A 12,891-nucleotide genomic window follows, 5' to 3' on the forward strand; every position below is an offset into this window, starting at 1 on the left:
CAATCAGACAGTCCGAAACCCCATACTCTCTGAGCACTCCCCACAGGACTTCCCGAGGGACACGGTCGAATGCCTTCTCCAAGTCCACAAAGCACATGTAGACTGGTTGGGCAAACTCCCATGCACCCTCAAGGACCCTGCCGAGAGTATAGAGCTGGTCCACAGTTCCACGACCAGGACGAAAACCACACTGTTCCTCCTGAATCCGAGGTTCGACTATCCGGCGTAGCCTCCTCTCCAGTACACCTGAATAGACCTTACCGGGAAGGCTGAGGAGTGTGATCCCACGATAGTTAGAACACACCCTCCGGTTCCCCTTTTTAAAGAGAGGAACCACCACCCCGGTCTGCCAATCCAGAGGTACTTCCCCCGATGTCCACGCGATGCTGCAGAGTCTTGTCAACCAAGACAGCCCTACAGCATCCAGAGCCTTAAGGAACTCCGGGCGGATCTCATCCACCCCCGGGGCCTTGCCACCGAGGAGCTTTTTAACTACCTCAGCAACCTCAGCCCCAGAAATAGGAGAGCCCACCACAGATTCCTCAGGCACTGCTTCCTCATAGGAAGACGTGTTGGTGGGATTGAGGAGGTCTTCGAAGTATTCCCTTCACCGATCCACAACTTCCGCAGTCGAGGTCAGCAGAACACCATCCGCACCATACACGGTGTTGGTAGAGCACTGCTTCCCCTTCCTGAGGCGGTGGATGGTGGTCCAGAATCGCTTCGAAGCCGTCCGGAAGTCGTTTTCCATGGCTTCCCCGAACTCCTCCCATGTCCGAGTTTTTGCCTCCGCGACCGCTGAAGCCGCACAACGCTTGGCCTGTCGGTACCTGTCCGCTGCCTCAGGAGTCCCATGAGCCAAAAGAACCCGATAGGACTCCTTCTTCAGCTTGACGGCATCCCTCACCGCCGGTGTCCACCAACGGGTTCTAGGATTACCGCCACGACAGGCACCAACTACCCTGCGGCCACAGCTCCAATCAGCCGCCTCGACAATAGAGGTGCGGAACATGGTCCACTCGGACTCAATGTCCAGCACCTCCCTCGTGACATGTTCAAAGTTCTTCCGGAGGTGGGAATTGAAACTCTCTCTGACAGGAGACTCTGCCAGACGTTCCCAGCAAACCCTCACAATGCGTTTGGGCCTGCCAGGTCTGTCCGGCATCCTCCCCCACCATCGCAGCCAACTTACCACCAGGTGGTGATCGGTAGAAAGCTCCGCCCCTCTCTTCACCCGAGTGTCCAAAACATGAGGCCGCAAATCCGATGACACAACTACAAAGTCGATCATAGAACTGCGGCCTAGGGTGTCCTGGTGCCAAGTGCACATATGGACACCCTTATGCTTGAACATGGTGTTCGTTATGGACAATCCGTGATGGGCACAAAAGTCCAATAACAAAACACCACTTGGGTTCAGATCCGGGCGGCCATTCTTCCCAATCACGCCTCTCCAGGTTTCACTGTCGTTGCCAATATGAGCGTTGAAGTCCCCCAGTAGAACGAGGGAATCACCCGGGGGAGCACTCTCAAGTACTCCCTCGAGTGAATCCAAAAAGGGTGGGTACTCTGAGCTGCTGTTTGGCGCGTAAGCGCAAACAACAGTCAGGACCCGTCCCCCCACCCGAAGGCGGAGGGAAGCTACCCTCTCGTCCACCGGGTTGAACTCCAACATGCAGGCTCTGAGCCGGGGGGCAACAAGAATTGCCACCCCAGCCCGTCGCCTCCCACTGCTGGCAACGCCAGAGTGGAAGAGAGTCCAGCCCCTCTCGAGAGAACTGGTTCCAGAGCCCTTGCTGTGCGTCAAGGTGAGTCCGACTATATCCAACCGGAACTTCTCTACCTCGCGCACTAGCTCAGGCTCCTTCCCCCCCAGCGAGGTGACGTTCCACGTCCCAAGAGCTGGCTTCTGTAGCCGAGGATCGGACCGCCAAGTGCCCTGCCTTCGGCTACCGCCCAGCTCACATTGCACCCGACCTCTATGGCCCCTGCTATGGGTGGTGAGCCCATTGGAGGGGGGACCCACGTTGCCTCTTCGGGCTGTGCCCGGCCGGGCCCCATGGGGACAGGCCCGGCCACCAGGCGCTCGCCATCGTGCCCCAACTCCGGGCCTGGCTCCGGAGGGGGGCCCCGGTGACCCGCGTCCGGGCGAGGGAAATCTGAGTCTCGGTTCTTGCATTTCCATAGAAGTCTTCGAGTCTTCTTCATACTGCATTAATATATGCTACTTTTAAACTTTCATGCAGAGAAGGAAATCACAACTAAATAGATCACTAATGTTTTCAGACGGTGTTGATCTGGAAATTTTTGCCTCTGCATTTTGATGGTGTGGACGTGTGGCACCGAATGGAGATAAGCGTCTCGACAGACGTCACAATATTTGAACAATGATGATGAAAACGGTTTTCTCTGTCGTGTCCGTGTGTCGAAAATTGTTATGCGCTTATTTTTTTATTTGATTTTGTGCGTGGCATATAATTGCTATGCGCAGAGGACATTTGAGCAGGCGCGCACCTTAGCGGCTTTGCGCTAGCATCACAGCTAACGTTAGCCATGCTGCTACCTCTCTGCTCGGGGAGGACGTATACGTATGTGACAGTATGTGACGTATGACGTGACAGTATGTGACGTGTGTAAGAAGGTGCGCTCGCTGTCTGTGAGAGGGAGACACAGGAAAGAGTGAGAAGAGCCTGTCGTGTAATGCCAGCAGCTAAAAGCAACGTGCTGGAAAATGCGGGACGGAAATTACGGCGCAGCAGAAAAGTGGAATGTATTATTTAAATCGTTGCGTAGGAAAACACGGACCGGAGTTTTTTTTTAAACTGGATCTGGATCGGCATTTTCCCATGCCTTGCCGATACGCATTTTTTGGCAAATATCGGCGGCCGATCCGATCCAAATATCGGATCGGGACATCCCTACTCTGGACTGAAGCTGTGTGCCTTCATTGTTTTTGTAGCTGTTGTTTTCTGCAGCATCTGTGTGTCTGAATACTGAAGAGTTGGTTTCTGGGTTCAACTCTATCTGTTCACAAACACTGGACACGATCGCGCCTTTCAAATGCCGCCGCGCTAAAACCACGCCTCAACCCTGGTTGAATGACGTCACTCGGGCTGCCAGGCGCGTATGTAGAAGAGCAGAGAGAAAATGGAAAAAAGACAGGCTGCATGTGTCCTTTGCCATTTTTAAAGAAAGCCTGTTTTCCTTTCAGATGACTGTAAAAGCAGAAATGAATATATATCTATCTCAGATTATATCTTCTAACTGTAACAACCCCAGAGTTCTGTTTAAAACTATTAACACTGTCATTGATGCTCCCAAATCTGCTGGTTTTGATGCTTCTTTTGAATTCTGTGAAAATTGTCTCCATTTTTTCACTGACAAAATTGTGTCAACTAGAGCCAGTCTATCTCAGCCTTCATATGACCCTTCTGTTCCCCTGCATTTCTCTTCTGTTTTCCATCAGTTTGAGCCGGTGTCCTTTTCTTTTTTAAGTGACACAGTTAGTCATATGAAGCCCTCTGGTTCTCCTGCAGATGCCCTCCCACCTCGCCTGTTTAAGGAGGTACTTGCTACTATTGGATCAAGTGTCCTTAACATTATCAATAGTAGCCTCTCTTCTGGAATAGTTCCAGTAGAGTTTAAACATGCAGTGGTACGACCTCTACTTAAAAAACCCAGCCTCGACCCCTCTCTCCTCTCTAACTTCAGACCTATCTCTAATCTTCCATACATTTCCAAAATATTAGAGAAGGTTGTCTACAGTCAGTTGCTGCCCTTCTTAGAGGATAATGGTATCACTGAGCTGTTCCAGTCCGGTTTTAAAGCCCTCCACAGCACAGAGTCAGCGCTTCTAAAAGTTTTTAACGATATCCTCCTGTCCACTGATTCTGGTAAATATGTTGTCCTGGTGCTTTTAGATCTGTCTGCTGCGTTCGACACCGTCGACCACGCCACCTTAATCACTCGTCTTGAGAACTGTGTGGGCATTAAGGGCGCCGCCCTCAACTGGTTCCGGTCGTACCTAACCGACAGGAGTTTTTGTGTAAAAGTAGACAGTTTTATGTCGTCCACAGCTCCTTTACCACATGGGGTCCCCCAGGGTTCAATCCTTGCCCCAATTTTATTTGCGCTTTACCTTCTCCCCCTTGGTTCTATTTTTAGGAAGTACAGTATTGCATTTCATTTTTATGCCGATGATTGCCAGATTTATTTTCCCATGGCACAAAATAACACGGTTCAAAGTCTTATTGACTGCCTGCACGACATCAAAGTCTGGCTTTCAGCTAACTTCCTGAGCCTAAATGAAGACAAAACAGAAGTTATGTTGTTCGGTCCAAGTCGCTCTCCCTCCCCCAACGTTGACCTCGGCACTCTGACCCCGTATCTCAGCGACTCTGTCACAAACCTGGGGGTAAAGTTTGACTCAGATTTTAAATTCGAAAAACAAATCAGCAGCGTCGTTCAAAAAAGCTTTTATCAATTACGCCAAATAGCGAAAGTGAAACCGCTTTTATCAAGACATGATCTTGAGAAATTAATCCACGCTTTTATCTCGACTCGTCTTGATTACTGTAATGCCCTGTATGTTGGCATTAGCCAGGCCTCCCTCGCCCGCCTGCAGCTCGTACAGAACTCTGCTGCTCGTCTGCTAACACAGACCCGCAGACGTGAGCACATCACCCCTATTTTAGCGTCCCTTCACTGGCTCCCTGTGCGTTACCGAATACATTTTAAACTCCTTTTATTTGTTTTTAAATGTCTAAACAACCTCGCGCCAACCTATCTCTCCGACCTCCTTCAGCCTTACTGCCCCACCCGATCCTTAAGATCAGCCGATCAGCTGCTGTTGACGGTCCCTGACACAAGGCTGAAGCTTAGAGGTGACAGAGCTTTCGCCGTTGCTGCTCCCAAGCTCTGGAACGACCTACCCCTGAGTGTTAGACAAGCCTCCTCTCTTCCTGTTTTTAAATCTCTCTTAAAAACATACTTTTATTCCATGGCTTTTAACACTGAGTGATATCCATCCTGCAATGGCGCCCCATAATACACCTGCTGTGATCCTGTTTTTATGTTTTTATGTTTTTATTAATTCTATTTTAATTATTTATTTTTTATCATGTTCTGTTTGTGTTGTGTTGTGTTTGCTCGGTACTCGTTTTATCTTTTAACCTGCTCATTGTACAGCACTTTGGCTACCCCTGTGGTAAATTTTAAATGTGCTTTATAAATAAAGTTGATTTGATTTGATTTGATTGAGGCAAGTTTCAAAAAAACAAAGAATAATGCACTTTCTTAGACTTAGACTTAGTGAAAGTCAAAGTATAGCATTTCCCATAGTTGTAGTGGGTATCAGGATTATCTCAGGGAGAGCATGAACCAAATTCCAAGCTTGAGGCATGTTAAAAAAAATAATGCACTTTGTGACTTCAATAATAAATATGGCAGTGCCATGTTGGCACTTTTTTCCATAATTGGAGTTGAAGTTGTTCTCTTATTTTGCGAAAACCTTGTTACATTGTTTAATGCATCCAGCGGGGCATCACAAAAAAATGTGGCATAATAATGTGTTAATTCCACGACTGTGTATATCGGTATCGGTTGATATCGGAATCGGTAATTAAGAGTTGGACAAAATCGGCAAAAAAGCCATTATCGGACATCTCTAATTAACAACATTCATTATTATTTTTTCGTACAATAAACCTACCATAACAACTCTGAAAATATATTTTCAAGGGGCTTAAGTCAGCAGGAGTATTAAATACTTATTTTCCTCACTTTTTTGGCAGCAACAGTCATTATCACAGAAGGAAAGCAGGGATGTAAAGCAAAAAAAGCAATTACAGCCATCGCAACTTAAGAAACAGCACACACATCTCTGTCCTTGTTGTTCAGTGTCATACTGTACGCATGTATTTAGCAACAAAATTAATCAGTTGTTTTTGTTCAATGCACTGCTTTTCTTTGTTTGCTGATCATTACCAGCGGTTAGTCAGCTGCGTGATGTAAGTGTGCCCATGATTGCTACACACAAGGACATGATGTCTTCAATCAGCCCAATTGGCGACACAACAAATGAGGAGAAGAGAGGGACCGGATACAATTTGTTCTGACAGAATATATATGTTTTGTGTATAAAATAGTGTACTGAAATCCCACTTGTGAGCACTTAGAAAATTATTTAATATAGTGTAAGTGTGTAATTGAAGTACATTCTTGTTTTTCTTAGCCTGAGTGCATGTCTTCCTCAGGCTTTCAGCTTGTTCTCCTGTCTCTAAAGGAGCCAGATGTAGTGTTGTAATGTTCTGTCCTTAAGTGCAATACATTTTCTCCAGGTACTCTGGCTAATAATAGGCTAAGTGGAAACTATTAATTGTTGGAAGGTGTGAATGTGAGTGGTATTTTGTCAGTTTGTGCCCTTTGATCGTGTAACGCACTACAGTCTAATCAACTAATACAATTGAATGAATTAATTCATTGTGCAGTTATAAGCATGCATTAGGGGGTTTTGCAAAATCATTCCAATGATTTTCCTGTAGAGCCAACGTTCCTAACATGTCCAAAAAATGTTTAGTCAAACCGTTCGACAAGGTCCTCTGGGGTGTTCTTACTAGTTCTTATTTTGTGGATAACCTTTATTTCACAAAGTTCTAGGATGGTCGGGCCTCAAAGTCAGGGCGTTGATCGCTGTGAAGTTTTTCCGGTATTCCCTAACTAACAAGAAACTGGTCCCATATGAACACTATGCCACGGCCTTGGCTTTTTGGTTTGCCATGGGCACAGCAATTGCAAACTTTGTGGAATGATAACATACCTGCCAACTTTTGAAATCAGAAAAACCTAGTAGCCAGTAGCCAGGACAAAGTCCTGGTGGGGGGTTCAGCCCCCCGACGCAAAATGATTATTAGCATTCAGACAGGTTAAAATGTTGCTAAAATCATCACTTTTCTATCAGTCACAGTGACTTTTCAAAACAAAAATATTACAGCAAAAATCATATGGGTTGATTGACATGTTTATTCTGTAAGCTAACTTCAATAGTTTGAAATTATTTTGACAGTTAATGCCAGTTATCCTGTCAACCTTTCACAAGACTTCAATTTGTTAATTGAAAGTATAAACAGTATAAACACTTTTTACAGTAAACAAATGGTAAAACAGTACTAAACAATTCCATTTAAAAAAAAATTGGTGTCATTATTAACTTTCTGTCCAAGCTTGTATAATCTACTGCCTTGTTCAATTGTAAAAAATATTCTGTGCCTAAAATTCACATTTCTATCACAATTATCATACTGTAAGCATGGTAAACTAACTTCATTAAAATTAATAGTCCTGTCAATAGCATGGAATTACAATTCAAATGTAGTTTTTTTGTAAGCCTTTCAAAAGAATTCAAAATATGAAAAATTAATGAAAATTAATTTAAGCCATCAGACACTTGAAAAGTGGCACATCACATCTCTAATGTAATCATTTTAACTTTTCAACAGAAATAGCACTGCAAAAATATTAAGGACATACTTCTGTATTTTGGTAGTTATGCTGTCAACATTTAACAAGATTTCTTCAACTTGGACTTGAAAGCATAAATAGTATAAACACTTTTAACAGTATAACAGTACTAAACAATTCCAATAGATAACATTGGTGTCATTACCTTTTTGTGGCTGAAATCCAAATTTAGCAACGGCATTAGACTTGTGTTTTTTTGTCCCAACGCGGTCTTTTACATCGCTAATTCCTCCGTGTCCGATCGAAAAATCTTGTCTGCACAAGGTGCAATTCGCGTAATTTTCACCCTTTTTGGAACGGATAATTATTCCCGGATAGGCTTTTGAATATTCTTCACGGAATGACTGCAGTTTTCTTTTCAGTTTAAGACTCGTTTGCGATTTTTCTCCGGCTGATTCCATGATCGTTTGCTCGTTTGGAAACAATGGGCAACAGGTGCCTCGTGCCTGGCAGCGGTGCTATAAATAGCCTCGCGCATGGCATTCGGAATGGCTCGATAGGAAGTTACGGGAAGCAGTGTCGATTGTGATCGTTGTTACGCGATTTCGTGAAAAAAAACTTTAAAAAAAATTATTTTTTTTTAATTAATGAAAAACCGTATTTTTTTTAGGTTGATGAAAACCGTACTAATTACGGGAAAACCGGAGTAGTTGGCAGGTATGTATATATATATATATATATATATATATATATATATATATATATATATATATATATATATATATATATATATATATATATATATATAAAATAAATACTTGAATTTCAGTGTTCATTTATTTACACATATACACACACATAACACTCATCTACTCATTGTTGAGGTAAGGGTTGAATTGTCCATCCTTGTTCTATTCTCTGTCACTATTTTTCTAACCATGCTGAACACCCTCTTTGATGATGCATTGATGTGTGGCACGCACAAAAGTGCTTTCATCAAATGCACTAGATGGCAGTATTGTCCTGTTTAAGAGTGTCACAACATTGCTGTTTACGGCAGACGAACTGCTTTACGTAGACAAAAACGTGACTGCTGTTGTTGTGTGTTGTTACAGCGCTGGGAGGACGTTAATGAAACTGCCTAACATTAAACCCACATAAGAAACCAAGAACTCGCCCTCCATCATTCTACAGTTATAACATGATTGGGCAGGTATGCTGTTTATATTGTCCATGAGGACCTGAGTCCGCCTGAATTTCGGGAGATTTTCGGGAGAAAATTTGTCCCGGGAGGTTTTCGGGAGAGGCGCTGAATTTCGGGAGTCTCCCGGAAAATCCGGGAGGGTTGGCAAGTATGCTCTATTGCCATTTTGCCTCTCTGATTGTGAGGTTCAAGAAATACCTTTGCTTGATACTCTTTTGGCTGCACTGTTGATAAATGAGGTCACTTCCCAACACGCTTCTCCTGATGAGAAGGTTGTTATTGTTGAGGTTCTCATAATGTAAAAAGAAAAAAAACGCACAGTATCTAAATGGTCCTAAATAGAACATATTTTGCCCGAGTGATGAAAATGTTAGATTAATAATGAATAAATCCAACTTGGCAGAAATTCTTTATCCCCGGTCAGGCCTGGGACTAAAAGGTGGTGTTTTGATTTATTGATTGATTGAAACTTTTATTAGTAGATTGCACAGCACAGTACATATTCCGTACCATTGACCACTAAATGGTAACACCCGAATACGTTTTTCAACTTGTTTAAGTCGGGGTCCACGTTAATCAATTCATGGTACAAATATATACTATCATCATAATACAGTCATCACACAAGTTCATCATCAAGGTATATACATTGAATTATTTACATTATTTACAATCCGGGGGGTGGGACGTGGAGGGGGTTGGGGCGGGGGCGTTAGGTTTGGTTGATATCAGCACTTCAGTCATCAACAATTATATCATCTGAGAAATGGACATTGTAACAGTGTAGGTCTGACTTGGTAGGATATGTACAGCGAGCAGTGAACATAGTGAGTTCAGAAAGCATAAGAACAAGTATATACATTTGATTATCGTATTTTCCGCACTATAAGGCGCACCGAATTATAAGGCGCACCTTCAATGAATGGCCTATTTTAAAACTTTGTTCATATATAAGGCGCACCGCATTATAAGGCGCACCGGATTATAAGGCGCATAGAATAGATTCTACAGTAGAGGCTGAAGTTACGTTATGCATCCATTAGATGGAGCTGCGCTAAAGGGAATGTCAACAAAACAGTCAGATAGGTAAGTCAAACTTTATTAATAGATTACAAACCAGCGTTCTGACAACTCCGTTCACTCCCAAAACGAATAAACAGCTGTTTTATTATTTTCCCCGAGGTAAAGTCAGTGACGTGGTGTTTCGTTTATCTTTTAACAACAGCAAGGTATAACATGTAGTGCAACATTTATATCACATACACTGCAAAAACTGAAATCTAAGTAAGATTAAATATCTCAAATAAGGGTGATATTTGCTTATTTTGTGTCTGATAAGATAATTCTTCTCACTAAGCAGATTTTATGTTAGAGTGTTTTACTTGTTTTAAGTGTTTTGGTCCTAAATGATCTCAGTAAGATATTAGTATTATTAGATGTGATGACCTATATTGAGTAAAACATGCTTGAAACTAGAATATCAACTGTTGCAAAGCTGTGTCATCAACACACATAAGTATAAAACTACTTTTTTAAAGTAATAATTCTTACTTCAAGCATGAAATAAAATCCTGATGCCGAGCGCACATCATTATGTCAAGATAATGGCACTAGCATTTATTTAATTTAAGAATATTTTTCAACATATCGAGCAAAAAGGTCTCTTTTTTTTTCTACCAAGAAAAGTGCACTTATTAGTGAGACTATACTTATTTTAAGGTATTTTGGGTTCATTGAGGTTAGCTAATTTTACTTGTTTTGGAAAGTCTTGACAAGCCGAATTTTCTTGTTCTATTGGCAGACAATTTTGCTTAGTTCAAATTAAAATACCACTAATTTTGTATTTTTTTGTCTTGTTTTTGTACACCGACTTTTTGCAGTGTATAAGGCGCACCGGATTATAAGGCGCACTGTCAGCTTTTGAGAAAATTGGAGGTTTTTAAGTGCGCCTTATAGTGTGTAAAATATGGTATTTACAATCCGGGGAGGTGGGATGTGGTGGGGGGAGGGTATAAGTCTAGGGTTGAAGTTGCCTGGAGGTGTTCTTTTAGTGCGGTTTTGACGGAGGATAGAGATGCACTTTCTTTTACACCTGTTGGGAGTGCATTCCATAATGATGTGGCATAGAAGGAGAATGAGTTAAGACCTTTGTTAGATCGGAATCTGGGTTTAACGTGGTTTGTGGAGCTGCCCCTGGTGTTGTGGTTATGGCGGTCATTTACGTTATGGAAGTAGTTTGACATGTACTTTGACATGTGTCAATCAGTCACTGTACTTTTTTGTTGAAAAAACATCTTACATCCCTTTTTAGGCTGATGTGTTCTTTTCCTTGATTATGCCTCACTGCTTTTCATTAATTTTGTGCCTGTCCACTCTTGTTTCTTTTTCCCTCTTCCTGTAGCACTCCCTCCGGCTGGAGAGGGAGCAACTGGACGCACCTGTTGCTGATTGCTTCCACCCTTTATCAGCGGAGGGTGTGCAGCTGAGAGACGCCAGGTTCTTTCCTCCATTTGTTCCTGCACAAGATAGCTCTTTTACCTCCTTGTGCGGTTAGCTATTTTTGTCACTCGTTCTCAATTTACCAACGTCTATCTGGTGAATAGTATTATCCCGGCATGTCTCATCGCTAGCCCAGTGTCCTGCCTCCTAGCCTGGCTACTTGTTCATTTTTGTATTTCGCGGTACACCTTCTCATGCACCATCGCCTTATGTTATCGCCACAAGCTTGCTTGCTTAAATACCCTACATTGCAAAAAGTCAGTGTTCAAACACAAGAAAAAAATTCAAAAATTAGGGGTATTTTATTTGAACTAAGCAAAATTATTTGCCAATGGAACAAGAAAATTTGGCTTGTCAAGCTAACCTCAATGAACCCAAAAATACCTTAAAATAAGTATATTCTCACTAATAACAAGAGCACTTTTCTTGGTAGAAAAAAAAAGAGACCTTTTTGCTCAATATGTTGAAAAACATTCTTAAATTAAGTAAATGCTAGTGCCATTATCTTGACATAATGATATGCGCTCGGCATTACATTTCTTGAAACCAGCAAACTTACACTAAAAACTAATTTATTTTTCTTAATAGAAAGGCAACAAGGCAACCGCTTGTTACTCTCGGGGTCTCCTAGCCGCTCATGCAAATCATATTGTCTAAAAATGCATTTTTCCATGGATAACATGACATCATCGCGCCAAGTGCGTGCTCTTTCAGTCAATTAGTGCGCATATATACAGCCCAGCCCCCGGCCCAAATTAAATAATTTGGAAGAATTTATCTGAATGTGCATGAACTATTTTTGTTCAAAACTGTTAGAAATGTCACATGTTAAACGTTTAAATATTAACTTTATTAACTAGTTTACTGTACTGTGCCAACTGTACTACTATATGAGTATGTATTTTCTATTGTTTCATTGAAAATAAAACAGCAAAGTCCATCTGGCTGTCATCTAATAATATCGGGGATTTATATAGCGCTTTTCTAAGTACCCAAAGTCGCTTTACATGTAGAACCCATCAATCATTCACACCTGGTGGTGGTAAGCTACTTTCATAGCCACAGCTGCCCTGGAGTAGACTGACGGAAGCGTGGCTGCAATTTCATCATTCATCATTCAATTCACCGGTGTGAGTGGCACCGGGGGCAAAGGGTGAACTGTCCTGCCCAAGGACACAACGGCAGCGATTTTTGGATGGTAAGAGGCGGGGAGCGAACCTGCAACCCTCAGGTTTCTGGCACGGTTGCTCTACCCACTACGCCATGCCGCCCCATCTGTTTTAATTATGAGACACAATTATGTCAAAATCATAATTTTTTTTTTCATGCTTGAAATAAGAAATGATTACTTTAAAAAAGTAGTTTTATACTTGTGAGTGTTGATGACACAGCTTTGCAACAGTTGACATTCTAGTTTCAAGCATGTTTTACTCAATATAGGTCATCAAATCTCAGCAACAAGCTGTAATATCTTACTGAGATCATTTAGGACCAAAACCCTTAAAACAAGTAAAACACTCTAACATAAAATCTGCTTAGTGAGAAGAATTATCTTATCAGACAGAAAATAAGCAAATATCACCCTTATTTGAGATATTTAGTCTTACTTAGATTTCAGTTTTTGCAGTGTATTAAAAGGACTTCCTCATTTGCATCTGGGGCTCAGCAGACAAAGTCGGAACTGAAGTGCTTCTTCTACTCAGGCGGACAGTATGCAGGCTACTTTACTT

At 42.3% G+C, this 12,891-nt stretch overlaps 1 protein-coding gene across 2 annotated transcripts in view; it reads right to left on the reverse strand.

The window, feature by feature from the left end:
- The window catches only part of LOC133623026 (hexokinase-2-like), a 115,360-nt gene that overhangs the window by 37,389 nt on the left and 65,080 nt on the right, over positions 1-12,891 (reverse strand). The gene's annotated exons all lie outside the window — the stretch shown is intronic.

The sequence above is a fragment of the Nerophis lumbriciformis genome, linkage group LG12 (assembly GCF_033978685.3).
Source record: "Nerophis lumbriciformis linkage group LG12, RoL_Nlum_v2.1, whole genome shotgun sequence".
Lineage (NCBI taxonomy): Eukaryota > Metazoa > Chordata > Actinopteri > Syngnathiformes > Syngnathidae > Nerophis > Nerophis lumbriciformis.